The sequence below is a fragment of the Lagopus muta genome, chromosome 1, assembly GCF_023343835.1.
Source record: "Lagopus muta isolate bLagMut1 chromosome 1, bLagMut1 primary, whole genome shotgun sequence".
NCBI lineage: Eukaryota > Metazoa > Chordata > Aves > Galliformes > Phasianidae > Lagopus > Lagopus muta.
Genome location: NC_064433.1, coordinates 124,146,581 through 124,160,554, shown reverse-complemented (window position 1 = coordinate 124,160,554; position 13,974 = coordinate 124,146,581). Strand labels below are relative to the sequence as shown.

The window sequence follows — 13,974 nt, the reverse complement described above, 5'->3', positions numbered from 1 at the left end:
ATTCCTTAATGGTTTGCTGAGTATGGGATTACCTAGCATGTAGTAATTCATAGGAAAAAAGAATACGCAATTACATTCTGATCTAATGTGCAGTGTAATAACATTTTTATGTAATCATTTCATTCAAGAGCATGTGAAGTGTCTTCTTTTTAAAATCAGTTTTAAGTACAATGAGGATTTCGATAAAGGCTTAAGTGATCTTTTTTGACAGAAATTGGTTTGAATTAAAGTGAGAAGACATGCTTTTCACACAACCCAAATTGACTGAGGTAATGCTTCAGGTATCTGAATCCATGACTTTAAAGAAGTAAGATAAATAAATATGTAGCTTTCTCCTGCTCACAGGTTGTGTGCAGCTTTGTCTCATCATTTGGAGGAAGTGAAGGAGAGCCAAGATGCTTATCCTCTTCACAGGCTCTTAGCTGCTAACAAGACTAAGAATATGAGCTGCTGAAGACCTGTCTGTTTACACTAGCTTTTCTTTAAGATATGGATAGGTAAGGCATCTGTCAGGCCGCCTTTTTGCCACCAATCTCATGGTATGTGTGATATGGTCTAATGAATGATTCAGTACTGTCTCAAGCTGTTTTAAAGTATGTATTTTCCTCATCTGAAAAAAAAGTTCTGTGGTTCACATGTGTAGAGACTACAAAGGAGTGAGCAACCACCACGGTGTATTCATGTATTAGATGTTTCCAGCCATCTTTTGTTTTCCTGAGTTACCTATAAATAGTGATAATTGTTACAGGTTTCATTGCCGTGAACCACTATGCCTTTCCAGTATACTGATGAATTTGCCTGATTAATAATAGCTAAATAACTATTACACTTTAAGATGCTGTAATGTAGAAGTACTAGTGTATGAGAGAAGTTGATGGAAGTTGATTCTTAAATGTCATGCTAGGACAGGCCAAACATTTGCCCATTCCAATTTCCTTTGTCTGACTGAACAGTAGTAGCAGATGCTCAGATAAAATAAAAACAAGGCTGACATGGAACTATGGTTCTGGGGATCCTTGCCCAGCCTCTGGTAACCTACATCTAAGAGATGCAGTCCTAAGTATTTGTGGTTAACAGCACTTGATAAGTTTGTCTTTCAGAAAAGTGTCTTACTGGTTTTGGACCCACATTGACTTTTGACATACATCAGTAGCTTTTTGTAATGATGTGAGGAAAAGCATCTCTTTTTGAAAGAGGGAGTGGGTATGTCTCCTCTGTGAGAGCTAATGTTCCCCTCTTGTCTATCTACAGCCTCCTATGTTCCTTTTGAAACTTCAGAACTGCAACAACTTTGGTGCACTATAAATTCATAAGGTAACAACCCCAGGTGATACTACAGGCTTGGGGTAGAGTGGCTGGAAGACTGTGTAGAGGAAATGGACCTGGGACTTTTCGTTGACACTCAGCTGAACAAGCACCAGCAGTGTGCCCAGGTGGCCAAGAAGGCCAATGGCATCCTGGCTTGAATCAGAAATAGTGTTGCCAGCAGGAGCAGGGAAATGATCATCCCTCTGTACTCAGCCATGATGAGGCCTCACCTGTAGTACCAAGTTCAGTTTTGGGCCCCTCACTACAAGAAAGACATTGAGACCTTGGAGCATGTCCAGAGAAAGGCAATGAAGCTGTGAGGGATCTGGAGCACAAGTATGGGCTGAGGGAACTGGGATTATTTAGTCTGTAAAGAAGGAGGCTCAAAGAAGACCTTTATCACTCTCTACAGTCACCTGAAGGGAGGTTGTGGTGAGGTGGTGGTCGACCTCTTCTCCCATGTAATTAGTGATAGGACGAGAGGGAATGGCCTCAAGTTGCACCAGGTGAGATTCAGGTTGGATGTTAGGAAATACTTCTCCAAGGGAGTGGTCCAGCACTGGCATGGGCTGCCCAGGGAGGTGGTGGAGTCACAAACCCTCGAGGTGGTTTAGTGCAGAAATATTGGTGATAGATGAACAGTTGGACTGGATGATCTTAGAACTCTTTTCCATCCTTGATGATTCTATGATTCTATGATGTTTCATTGTCACGGGTGATAAGCTGAGTGGTGTGGCCGAATTGTTAGAGGGAAGGGATGCCATCCAGAGGGACCTTGGCAAGCTTAGGAAATGGGTCCTGCATGAAGTTCAGCAATGCAGTGTTGCACACCAAAGTCCTGGGGGTTACTTTTCATGTATTAAATCTGAATTTAATCGATTGTTTTATAGCCCGTTCACTCAGCTATAGGAATTTCTGTTAGCAACACCTCTAGCCTTCTTTTTCATTTATGTTGTAAATCAGATAGATACTGAAATCTTTGCCGTTCATCGTGTCCCATGGCAGTTAAATTTTTAGGAGCCTCTGGTGATGAGAGTCTTCTAGAAATCTGAATAGTCTGTCTTGCAGATCGCTATTGTCCATGGCTATAGGAAACCTTTCTATGAAGAGTATCACGTGAGGCATAGCTTTTCTGCACAGTCCCAAATGAATAGCAATCATTTTAACATACTAGTTAGTACATCTGCTGAGTTTCTTAATACAATTTCTGCTTCTTTGGTTAACTTAGGCATTAAGTTTACAGATCTGAAATTCTCCAGGTGCATAATGAATTTTTTTTTTTTACTATTGTTCTCTTCCTTTTGTTCTTCTTACCACTTTCATGTCTTCCTTCCACAAACATCGCTTTGCTCAAACAGCTGTCAAAGTATTGTGTGGATGGATAGTTTCTACATCACAGATACTGTTCTAGCAATTGCCTCTGTGAGTCTGAGATAATTATTGTCTAGACCTGGCAACTCATGACTACCCACTTAATTGTGGACAGCTGAAAATAATATAAGACCTGTTCTTTGCTCAAGCAGATGTGAAGGGAGTCGTGTATTTTATCCTATGGGTTTATTTTCTTAGTACTCTTACTACTACTCATGTACTTTTTTTTTTTTTCTTTTTTAATCCTAGAACCTTTAAGAAATTGTAATGCAGTCTCTTGTTTTGCTAGAGCAGTTCTGATTTTTCGTTATTTGGATGAGTCTTCATTTCTCTAGTGGATGCTATTTTCATTATTTTTTAATTCAACTTTTCAGGAAGAGGGAAAAAGGTCTGCTTCTTTGGTAGGTATTGTGCATTTTCTCTGAGTTTCATGCATTGTATCTTCAGTCACATGTTCTCTTAGCATTACACCATCTGTAATCTTTGTTCGTTTTAAAAATATTCTTCACTGTTATGTAGATGCCCTTTTCAAAACTAAGTACCACAGTGTGGATTCTTACTCTTTCAAGAATGATTAATTTAAATACATATGGCCTTTGTCACAGGTTAGCTCTTCAGTTCTGAACCAGGTTCCTTTCAAGTCAGGAGTTGAATACTGGACTATCCCATTGTAGTAGTCTGTGACTTCCATCTGTTGTCCATTTTAAAACTTTCAGGACTTCCTGAGTCCAGAGATCTGTGGTTCTTCAAGAGTAGCCCAAATGCATTATTTTGTGATCTGGGATTGGTTATGGCTGAATGAGAGTGCTAAGGAAGATGCTTGTTGTCACTGTTATTTCTTGGTTCCAGTATTTACCCTCCCTACCTCTCTTGCAAGATGCATCCATCCTTTCTTTTCATCTTACATGATGGGTTAGTCTTGCAATCGTGACAGCTTTCCATCCTAACAGACTACTCCCATTGCCTTCCGTTAACTCTCCTAGTAGTGTTCAGCCCAGAGATGGTCAGATGCATGTTTTAGTGTACTAGGACACCAGCCTGTGAGTCTGCATCCACAAGTCTATGAGTCCTGATGAGATGCATCCCAGAGTCCTGATGGAATTAGCTAATGTAGCCACCAAGCCACTCTTAATGATATTTGAGCAGTCATGGCAGTCAGGTGAAGTCCCTGGTAAAAAGTCCCTGGAAAGAAAGGCCACATCACACCCATTTTTAAGAAGGGTAATACCGATGACCTCAGGAACTACCAACCTGTCAGTCTGACCTCTGTGCTGGGAAAGATCATGGAGCACATCCTACTGGAAGCTATGCTAAGGCACAAAGAAGACAGGGAGGTGGTACAGGAGAACCAGCATGGCTTCACCAAGGGCAAATCCTGCTTGATCAGGTGGCCTTTTGTGATGGTGTCACTGCATCAATGAACAAGGGAAGAGCCACTGATGTCATCTATCTGCACTTCAGTAAAGCTTTTGACATGGTACCCCACAACATCCTTCTCTCCAAATAGGGAAAATATGGACTTGATAGGCAGAATGTTCAGTGGACAAAGAACTGTCTGCAGCATCGAGTCCAGAGAGTGGTGATCAATGGCTCCATATCTGAATGGAGATTGGTGACAAGTGGTATCCCCCAGGGGTCGGTGCTGAGACCAATGCTCTTTAATATCTTCATCAGTAACATCAACAGTAGGGTCAAGTGCATCCTCAAAAAGTTTACAGATGACACCAAGCTGTTCCATACAGTCGACACACCAGATGGAAGGGATGCCATCCTGAGGGACCTAGACAGGCTTGAGCAAAGGGCCCAGGGAAACCTCATGAGGTTCAACAAACCCCAGTGCAAGGTCTTGCACTTGGGTTGAGGGAACCCTCACTACCGATACAAGCTTGAAGATTAGAGGATTGAGTGCAGCCCTGTACCTGGGGGTACAGACGGATGGGAAGCTAGACATGAGCCAGTAATGTGCCTTCACATTGTGGTCCAGAAAGCCAACCATATCCTGGTCTGCATCAAATGAAGCACAGCCAGCAGATTGAGGGAGGTGATCCTGCCCCTCTACGCTGTGCTGGTGAGACCTCAGTTGGAGTGTTCCATCCAGAAGTGGAGTCCTAGGTACAGGAGAGATATGGACCTGTTGAAGCGTGTCCAGACGAGGGCCACAAAAATGATCTGAAGGATGGAACACCTCTCCTACGAGGACAGGCTGAAAAAGAGAAGGCTTCAAGGTGACCTGATAGTGGGCTTTTAATATCTCAAGGGGAGCTACAGGAAAGAAGGGGGCAGACTCTTCAGCAGGATCTGCTGTAACACAAGAAGGGGAAATAGTTTCAATCTTACAGAAGATTGATTTAGATTGGATGTAAGAAAAAAAGCTTTTACAGTGAGGGTGGTGGTGAGGCACTGGCACAGACTGCCCAGAGATGTGGTTGATGCCCTGTCCATGGAGACTTCCAAGGTGAGGCTGGATCAGGCCCTGGGTGACCTGATCTAGCTGTGCACGTCCCTGTTCATTGCAGGGGAGTTGGACTAGATGATCTTTAAAGGTCCTTTTCAACTCTAAGGATTCTATGATTCCATGATTCCTCACCCCCAAAAGTGAGTGTTGACAAGTGGTAAAAGCTGGAGAAGCCCAAGATGTCATCCTGGATGCGCTAAAACTGAATGTGATCAAGAGAATTGTCATAAGAGAAATTTTCTGGAGAGAGGTACAGAGACCATTTTGTAAGATTTCATTCCTTTTGCTGTTATTCTGGTGTGGTTGTACTGCTTTTCCTGGTAAGAGGGTTAGAATGAAGACTACCCAGAAACTAAATTCTTGTTGTATCACTTGATATCCAGATATCTTCTAGCAGCTATGAGTATGAGTAGCAGTATGAGTAGGGAAGGTTAGAGGTACTCTCTAGCCATTATACCTATAAAAGTATCATAAGCTGATATATTATAGATTTTATTTTTCCCTAAATAACTTGGGGGAAAACATTTTGGAAACTGGTGATTGATTTGTTTCTTCAGTACAGCAGAACACATGGAGTGACTTTATGTCCTTGCAGTATGAGCTAGCCTGTAATATGTTTGCTTTCTCTGATAGGCCCTCAGGCAGCATGAGTTGTGATTTGCTGTCACACGTGAGGCAGTTTACAACAATAAATTTCAGTAAAGCTTTGTGTAAAAATAATGTAACAGTACTACTTTCCATTTCTCTGTGTGGGACAGCAGTCACCATCTATTAACCAATTGCTTTGCTTTATGTAAACAGTGAAGACAAAATGAGCTTTCTTGAAGTCTTTTTTTCTGTATATTGAAATCAAATCAACAGCCCTGGGAAACAAAAAAAATTAGTGGTAGGGATTAATTGTCTCTCCACATTGTGTAATAATATCAAACAACTGCGTGTGACTTTATATGCAGCTTAAATCATATCTTCCTCTTCAAGTAGTTATCCTTTAAAATGACCGTATAATGCATATTAAAGCCTTTTCCACAGCTTTTCTGAGTCTCTATGGTGTTCTTCCAGAAAAAAGGAGCAAAACTGGAGCTTTGCTCTCATGAAGGCCATGGTGCATCTTAAGATGGAGCGTGGGGGTGGTAATATGCACAAACGCATTGAGTTCTTTCCCTGCAGAACCTCCTGCAAGAAGAGAGCCTGTACACACAGCACATGCAAAAAAGATCATGCTGGAGGGCTGTTAATGAAGACTCACTTCTAAAATTAAAGACTTGCTTATTTGAATGTTGTTCAGAGAGGAAGCTGGTAGTATGCCGGTCTTTTATAATCATTTTTAATACTTCACATTTGTGGGGCTCTTACTGCTGAAGCGCAGATCGTGATTTTCACAAATGGGATGAAAAAAACTTAAAAAATTAAAGGACTTTTAGAATCTTTTTTTTTTTTCCTTTTATAACCAAAACCAGGAGATGAGGGTGGGGAAGTGGGGGAAGGGAAAAGCTTTGAAGTCTCTGAGATCTTTTCCCTGAGGTCAGAAGTTTCTGATGATGTAACATACAATACAGACCAAGCCTTCACTTATCAAGGTTAAAGTTGACGAAGCTTGTATGAACTTGTCAATCATAGGAAGCAGGCAAAAACAAGCCAGCTGTTGTGAGGCATGGCTTTGAAAATCCTCTGTGTTACAGTAAATGAGAGGCAGAGGTTGAGACGCGCTCAGCTCTGTGAAGCTTTCGAGCTGACTGGCGCATTTGCAGGGATGCAAAGCTCCCATCTCCAGTGAATGCGGGTAAACATCTGTAATCCTGGTAAGGCTGCCTTATGTTTGCTGCTTGAGTGCTAGAGAGACAGTGGGATGCACGAGCCCTGGGGAGCTTTTCCCCTCTGTTCTGCACAGAATATCGCAGTATGGATTCATACAGTATTTCTTTTGTTCTCTCAGTACACGCTGTGTCTTCTGTCTCTATCAGCAGAAGCTACAGTAACAAACTAGGAATGATGCAATGCTAGTGCAGGATTTTATTTCGCTTAGTGTAGATGCCTGTTGTATTGACTGATGTTTTAGGAGAACAGGGGAGAAAATGTGAGCTGATTCCAGCTAAGATGCTCTGTGTGCATGTGTCCCTGCACACGCGCTGTTTTTAGCAGCTTTTGTTTTCACAGTTGGCATAACGCACCCTGGAATTAGACGGCAGTGCCTTTCAGAAACGTTTGTTTTCTGCACCGAGCTGCAGAGCTGCTGCTCTGGCTGAGGGTGCCAGGCTCAGGGTACCTCCCGGCGAGGGGTGGTACAGGAGCTTCCCAGCCCATCGCTTTCCTGGCAAGCTCTGAGCGCAGGCTCACCCGGAGACAGCTCCGCAGCAGCAGGAGATAGTGACTGGGAGAGCAGAAGTGGATGTGACTGCTGGAAGCAAGCGGTGAGTGCAGCGCTGAGTGAAAGGTGGCTATTGAAATGGGTACATGTGCATGCTAATTAATTTCAATACCTCTTTGGCATTTTGGTCGTCAGAGGTGAGCTGTGTGTTGTTCATTTTGGTGCCTGACTGAGTAACCCAGGTGACCTAGCTATTATTCACAATGTGTTTCATTTTATAGCTCCTGTTACTGCATTTTTGTTCAGCTGCAAGCAGCTGTTTTCAGTAGTAATAGAAACAAGAAAATAGCAACAGCTTGTCAGAAAAAAAAAACCTAGAGGTTAAAAAAAAAATCATAAGAATGGCAACTGGAATGTAGCTTTTTTGAATAAACTCACAAAAAAATTCATTTTTTCTTTCAGCTATTTTTAACAGCAATGTGATTTCCTTGTTAGCATTCTTTGAAAGTATTGCCTTTTGTCTCTGCAGTGGTTGCCATTTCTGTAATATGATGGCTCTGGTTATACTGTTGGGATATTCTAGTGACTGAATTCAGTGTGTAAGTACAGAGCATATTAACTGGTTTGCTCATGGGAGCAGAAGTCATTTTAAATTCATGCAGGCAGACCACTGTGTGCTAGGGCAGACATGCAGTAGGTAAAGGAATGAGAAAACAGCTATAAAAACATGATTATTTTTTTTTATCACTGATATTTGATGTGCTGCAAAATGGAGGAGGTGCTGTTATTTTCTGATCTAATGAAAGAACAGCATCTCTTCCTCTACCCTTTCCCACAGTATTCTTTCCTCCTGCATAGAGGCTCCTGTGCTGCATGAAAATTCTTTTTGATCACATTTTATTTTTTTTTTTTTCTGTGGACCTATGCATTGTGCTGTTATTCCTGACTGACGGGCCTACATTTTACTCATCAATATTGTGTCTTTGCATACAGGCTGCAGAATTACTGTCTGTTAAATTTAGGTCTGACTTTCATGGGGAGAGAGGTAATGCTTTTAGAAAGAATGTGAAATGAAAATCCATTGTCGTGTATGTTGCCACACAGGCAGGACACGAGCAAAATTCAGGTTGGACAGGCAGAGTGATGAGCAGGACCCGTTACATTTCTGTGATAAAGCCAGGTGATTACATAGAGGTTGTTAACTAGAGTGACATTTTGTTTTATCACACTGGGTGCAATATCTAAGCAGTATCTAGTGTGACTGAACAGATAGCTACCATCAAATGCAGATAACATTAACAGGGATTGTAAAAAGGAATTGGAAAACCAGGGTACATCATGATAAGTGGGTTGTAGTGTAACAGTGGTGCGCTATGGGGTGAACTTTGTGAAATGTCTTGCTGGTTTTGTACCTTATGTTGTCTTCTGCTGTGTATCAGGGCATCTTTTTTGAGAGAGAGAAAAAGAGCAAGAGATCAGCATTCATTATTCTTTTAATCCCAAGGCGTGTTTTAAGACCTTCTGCACGGATAGTGGCTCTGGGATGCTAGTTGCCATCATCTGTCTCCTCAAGCCAAGGGAGTGAACAGCTCTCCTTCCTTGCAGTGATTTTTGTGCTGTGCCTCTTCTAGAAGTAGTTGCTGTGGTACAATCATCATCATGGTCATTGAATTACATATTTTCTAGAGGATCCTCTATTCTGTGTATTTGTTTAAATTTTCTGTGTCGCTTCGTATTCCAAGGTCTGATTTGTTGTCTCTGGAGTTGTTTTCATATCCTCTATGTTGTGTATAGTGCATATTCTACAGAGTCAGTTTTAATAGCAGACACGGTGCTTGTCAGAAAAATGGACCACTGGTAGTGATTTCCCTTGGAACATTCAGACTGTGGTGTTGTAGTGTCACTGTCTCCTTACTGTTGTTACAGCAAAACCAGTTTGAGTGTCAAAGCCTTAATGGCTGCTACTGGAGCCCCTGAAAGAAAAAGTATGTGGGACTCAGATGAGGATTTAAGTCCCTAATCTAAGTAGATATCTGCATGAAAGTGAAGTGCCTACTGTAGGTATAATCCGTAGAAATCTGGAGCTTGATTCACTTGGAGAAATGCAGGTATCTGAAGAGACCTGAGCTGGCCAATTGTGTCCCACTTGGCATGGAGCTGCCAGCTCTTAGGGGGATGTATGTCTTTCAGTGATTAATGTTTCTGACGTGTTTGGGTAACTACATCGAGCTCCTACCAATGGATTGGACAGTTAGCTTGTAGAGGCTACTTTAGTGTGAGCTGAATGTCTTAGATTGCACTGACTGTATCTGTATGGATTGAAATGTGACATTACACATCTGGCTCTCAGGTAGACCCTTAATTTTTTCCTGTGCATCCAGTTCTAACTTCGTAGCATCCTTTTGCGGTCTCAGGCAGAACTGTACTGGGTAGGAGAAAGTACTTTTTATTTGCAGGCTATTGCACAAGTGCTTTCGGATCCCACTGTGCAAAGTGCTATGCAAATACACAATGAAAGCATAGTTTCAGCGCATAAAGTTCACAGCTGAAAAAGCGGCATAACGGCAAAGACTGTGCCTATAAACAGGGTTTTGGCATAAGCAAAGACTGTTTCACAATTGGTGCAAGCCACATAATTATCTGTTTTGAGCCAGGTCAGTTCCTTGATCCAATTTTCTGTGGGGCTGTGAAATTTCTACTGTTAATACAATGAAGAGAGCAGGAAGACAAAATTGGAGTAGACTGTGACTGCCTGCCTCTTCAGGCAAAATATCTGCATTAAAATCAGCTTGAAAGAATTGCAAAACTGTGGCCTTGAGTATGCGGGGCTTGTAGAGTGAGGACTCTTAGGGAGGATTTTGTGTAGGTAGGAAGGCCTTTTTTCTAGGATAGCTTGTGGAGTTTCAGAAGGAATTTAAGGTAAATCGGAAACAGCTACTCCATTTGCTTTCTTTTGCCAGTTAAGGCACTGGAGTACACTTTGTTGCTTACATAACCGTTCTTAAGTTTTATGGTTGCGCTTTTGCATATAGTTGAGGTCTTTAACAAAACAGTCTGTTTTTAAAATGTTAGTTGATCAATTTTTGCTAAGGTTATTTAATCTGGGATTTTCAAGTTGGACCATCTTCTAGCACTGTTTGGCTTGACTTGAAGCATTCTCAAGAAACTGTAAAGATACCTAAACATCAGATACATTGGATTGACTGGGTTGATTCCCATTTATTGAGATACAGCGTTCAGTCAGATCATTCTACATTTATGTCCTGATTTAGTCAAATCCTGAGTATGGGACAAAAGAAGGAAATAGTTTGGGGTTGTTTTTTACGGCAACCAAAAATGTTATCCATCTGATAGGTATCTGTAGTTAATGATTCATTTTGGTAATTGCTCATTGACTCTACCAGCATGCTCCAGTTAGCACGTGCATGTGTATCTTATACATTGTTGTTATGTTGTTACTGAGAGGTGGCAGGATTGAGGAGGAGGCTTGGTTGGTTTCCCTGAGAATTTCCATGGCTTTTCAGTGCTCAGTGTATATGCCTGGAGCTAGCAAAGCTGAAAGGAAGCTGGGAGATACACTTTTCCATTCAGGAAGAAAATACGAATGTCATTTTTTAAGATGTATCTTTCCACTGTTGTAGTGGGCTTCCTTGTTCTGCTGAGTGACTATAACCAATGATGGAAATGTGAGCCACAGAGCTGAACCAGCTGATGGATGACTGTGAGCCTCTGGAAGAGCTGAACCCTATTCTAAACAAGGTTCTTGAAAACAAAGCAATTCCTTTTTTTTTTTTTTTTTTTTTTTTTGTTGGAAACACTTTTGTTCCACCTCCACCCCAGTTTAGATATATGAAAGCTCCTGCACTTAGTTACCTCGGGCGCTTGCATACCTTAAATACCCAAAGCAGGTACAGTAGGGAATGTTTGTGTTAGCCCTCTGTGTTGGATTCACTTTTCCCGAATACCACTGAGTATCCTCAGCATAAATCTGTTGATTATACTTCCTTTACAGTTCAAGGTAAGTGCACAGTATGAGAAGCCTGACTATCAAATCTGGAACGTCACAGCCTGCCAAGGATGAGGAACATGGCAGTAGCCATCCTGTCTTCATTGTGTTGGAAGGACTCTGGCACTTGGATATTGTGGCATTGTGTCGTGGGGATTGGGAAGCTTTAGGTTTGAAGATACTTTAAAGTTTTTTATTATGAACATTTTGTTATCTAGAATGAAAACTGTAATTAAATCAGTAGTCGTGTTTTTACTGCATCTCTTGCTTTTTGATGTTTGCTTGTAGATGAGGTTGTTTCAGTGGTGTGTTATCCCTGAATAATTCTGTGGGGCCTCATTTCTGAATTGGCCCTATTTTGGGCGTACCAATACATAAAGTACAGACAGATTATGAGTAGCTCAGTGGACTTCTTTCTATTGATAATAATCTAACACCTTTGCAGGTTCTTTCCACTGTGTTCTCCTGGGGCTTGAAGCTTGTTTTCTTTTCCTCCTTTCTGAACAGTAAGCTGAAATCTTTCCAAAATAAGGTGATAAGCATGTTTTGCATGAAGATCCACCCACACTGAATGCAAACTAGCCTCAGTGTTGAATGTAGCCACCTTTTCCAAAACCCATTTTCTGTGGCACCGCATAATGCTTGATTAATTTTCTGGAAAGGGTATGAAAGCACGTATGGAATCACTTAATTTTGTCTCCACGTTTGCAACCATAGTGTATCTAAATTCATCTGTGCTGTGACTCCTTATTTCCTTGTACTTTATTTCTGTAAGGTGACAGGATTACCAAAGCATTCATTCCTTGTGAGCCAGGGTAACAGTAAACAAATTTTGCTACTTGCTTTGGGTTTGTAAACGTGTCAGATTAGTGGTGTGCTCCTGTTTGCTTCCACCAGCACACCCACTTCTGATGTGCATGTTAAACTCAGCGTGTACTTTACAGACTGGTGAGGTAGTGCATGTCATTTGTCTGCAACATTTTGTGCCATGCCCATGATTTTTATGTGCACCTAAGTGCAGCTATTATACTGTGTAATAATATGGTTTATGTATGTGAAGATGAATAGGGAGGCATGATTTTTTTTTTTGGCACAGGTTAACTAGAAGAAAATTATGCTGTGCATAGGTTATCAAGACAAGGAAGAATGCTGATTTAAACACAGTGTTTCATACTTAAGGCCTGAAGACTTCATTTGGTAAATATTTCCATTAAAATTAGGGGAACCATTTACAGGCCAGTTCTGCTTACACTGAGCACTCTAGGGAAAACCAGCTGACTCCAGAGATGCCACATAACCAAATCTGAATAGCAGTGGCCAGGCTTGGGCCTTGGTCTTTCTGGCCTTAAAACATTTTATTTAACAACACTATCCTTAGTCTGACGTTAAAATGAGAGTCAATAAATACTGTCTTTATAAAATAGGATTGACTCAGAATTTGTCAGACAACTTGAAGTTTTCTGAACCAGCTGCACTTAGTTAAGAGCAATATGAGGAGATGTCACTTGAAACAATATTCATCTCTTAATTCATGTTAAATCAAAATGTACATGTTGGAATTGAATTTAAAAATTTTACACCACATGAGAGAGAATTTTGAAGTAAATTGAGAAAAAGCCATCTCTCTTAGAAGGGCAACACTGTTTTGTTACTGACGCATAAAAATCCATATGAATTATGATTTTTAAAAATCCCATCCCTTCAGGCAGCTTAATGAAAACGTCCAGGTTTGGGTTTTTTTAGAACTGTTCACATAAGTGCTAAAACATCACAGATCCAAGGACTAAACAGAATCATTTTGAATGTAATTTGATCATACAGGTGTGAAAAATAAAACTTTCAATTTGTTGTCTTTTTGGAAAACGTCTTGGTTTGTTTCTTTGTTTACTTTTTGAATTTAATTAAAATAGTAACACAGTGCTTAATTCTCCTTTTCTTTTTGTCTTGAATTCATGATGTCTCTAACCTGTTACTTGTTTGGTCTTCTCTTGTCTCAAATGTAATTTTCATATATACTGATGTTAACCACCTACATACTTGCATTCAAAACTGGTACAGTAAGCTTAGTAACTTGCTTATATTGAAAATTGTAGTTAACCTTACTTTACAAATACGCTGGGAAAGATGAGTCTTTCACAGTCTCCTCAAAGGACAGCTTGAACAGTGCTCATCTAAAGGATGGACCCATCAAAATGCAGAGCCCAGAGCTGTCAGCAGCACAAGCCATTAGTAGTTCTCTGAAGCTTTTTACTTTTCTAAGCAGCTTCTTTTCTAATCTCTTAGTGTCTCCTCAGCCTCTTTAGCAGAGAGCAAACCTGACTCCTTTCAGGGCTCCAGAGGTACTTTATTTTTTTCTTTCTTTCTTTCTCAATCTGTCTCTATCTGGCGAAGACATATGAACTACATGTCTTGTGGCAGAGCACAAGCCTGGAGCTGCTAATGCCTGTTTCCTGACTACACAAACAGAGAGTACACAATTGGAATAAAATAAAAAATATTACTGTGCAGAATAAGGCCATTTTGGCCACT

At 40.9% G+C, this 13,974-nt stretch overlaps 1 protein-coding gene across 2 annotated transcripts in view; it reads left to right on the top strand.

Moving 5' to 3' along the window:
* Nucleotides 1-13,974, top strand: part of SHROOM2 (shroom family member 2) — a 121,312-nt gene that overhangs the window by 89,771 nt on the left and 17,567 nt on the right. The gene's annotated exons all lie outside the window — the stretch shown is intronic.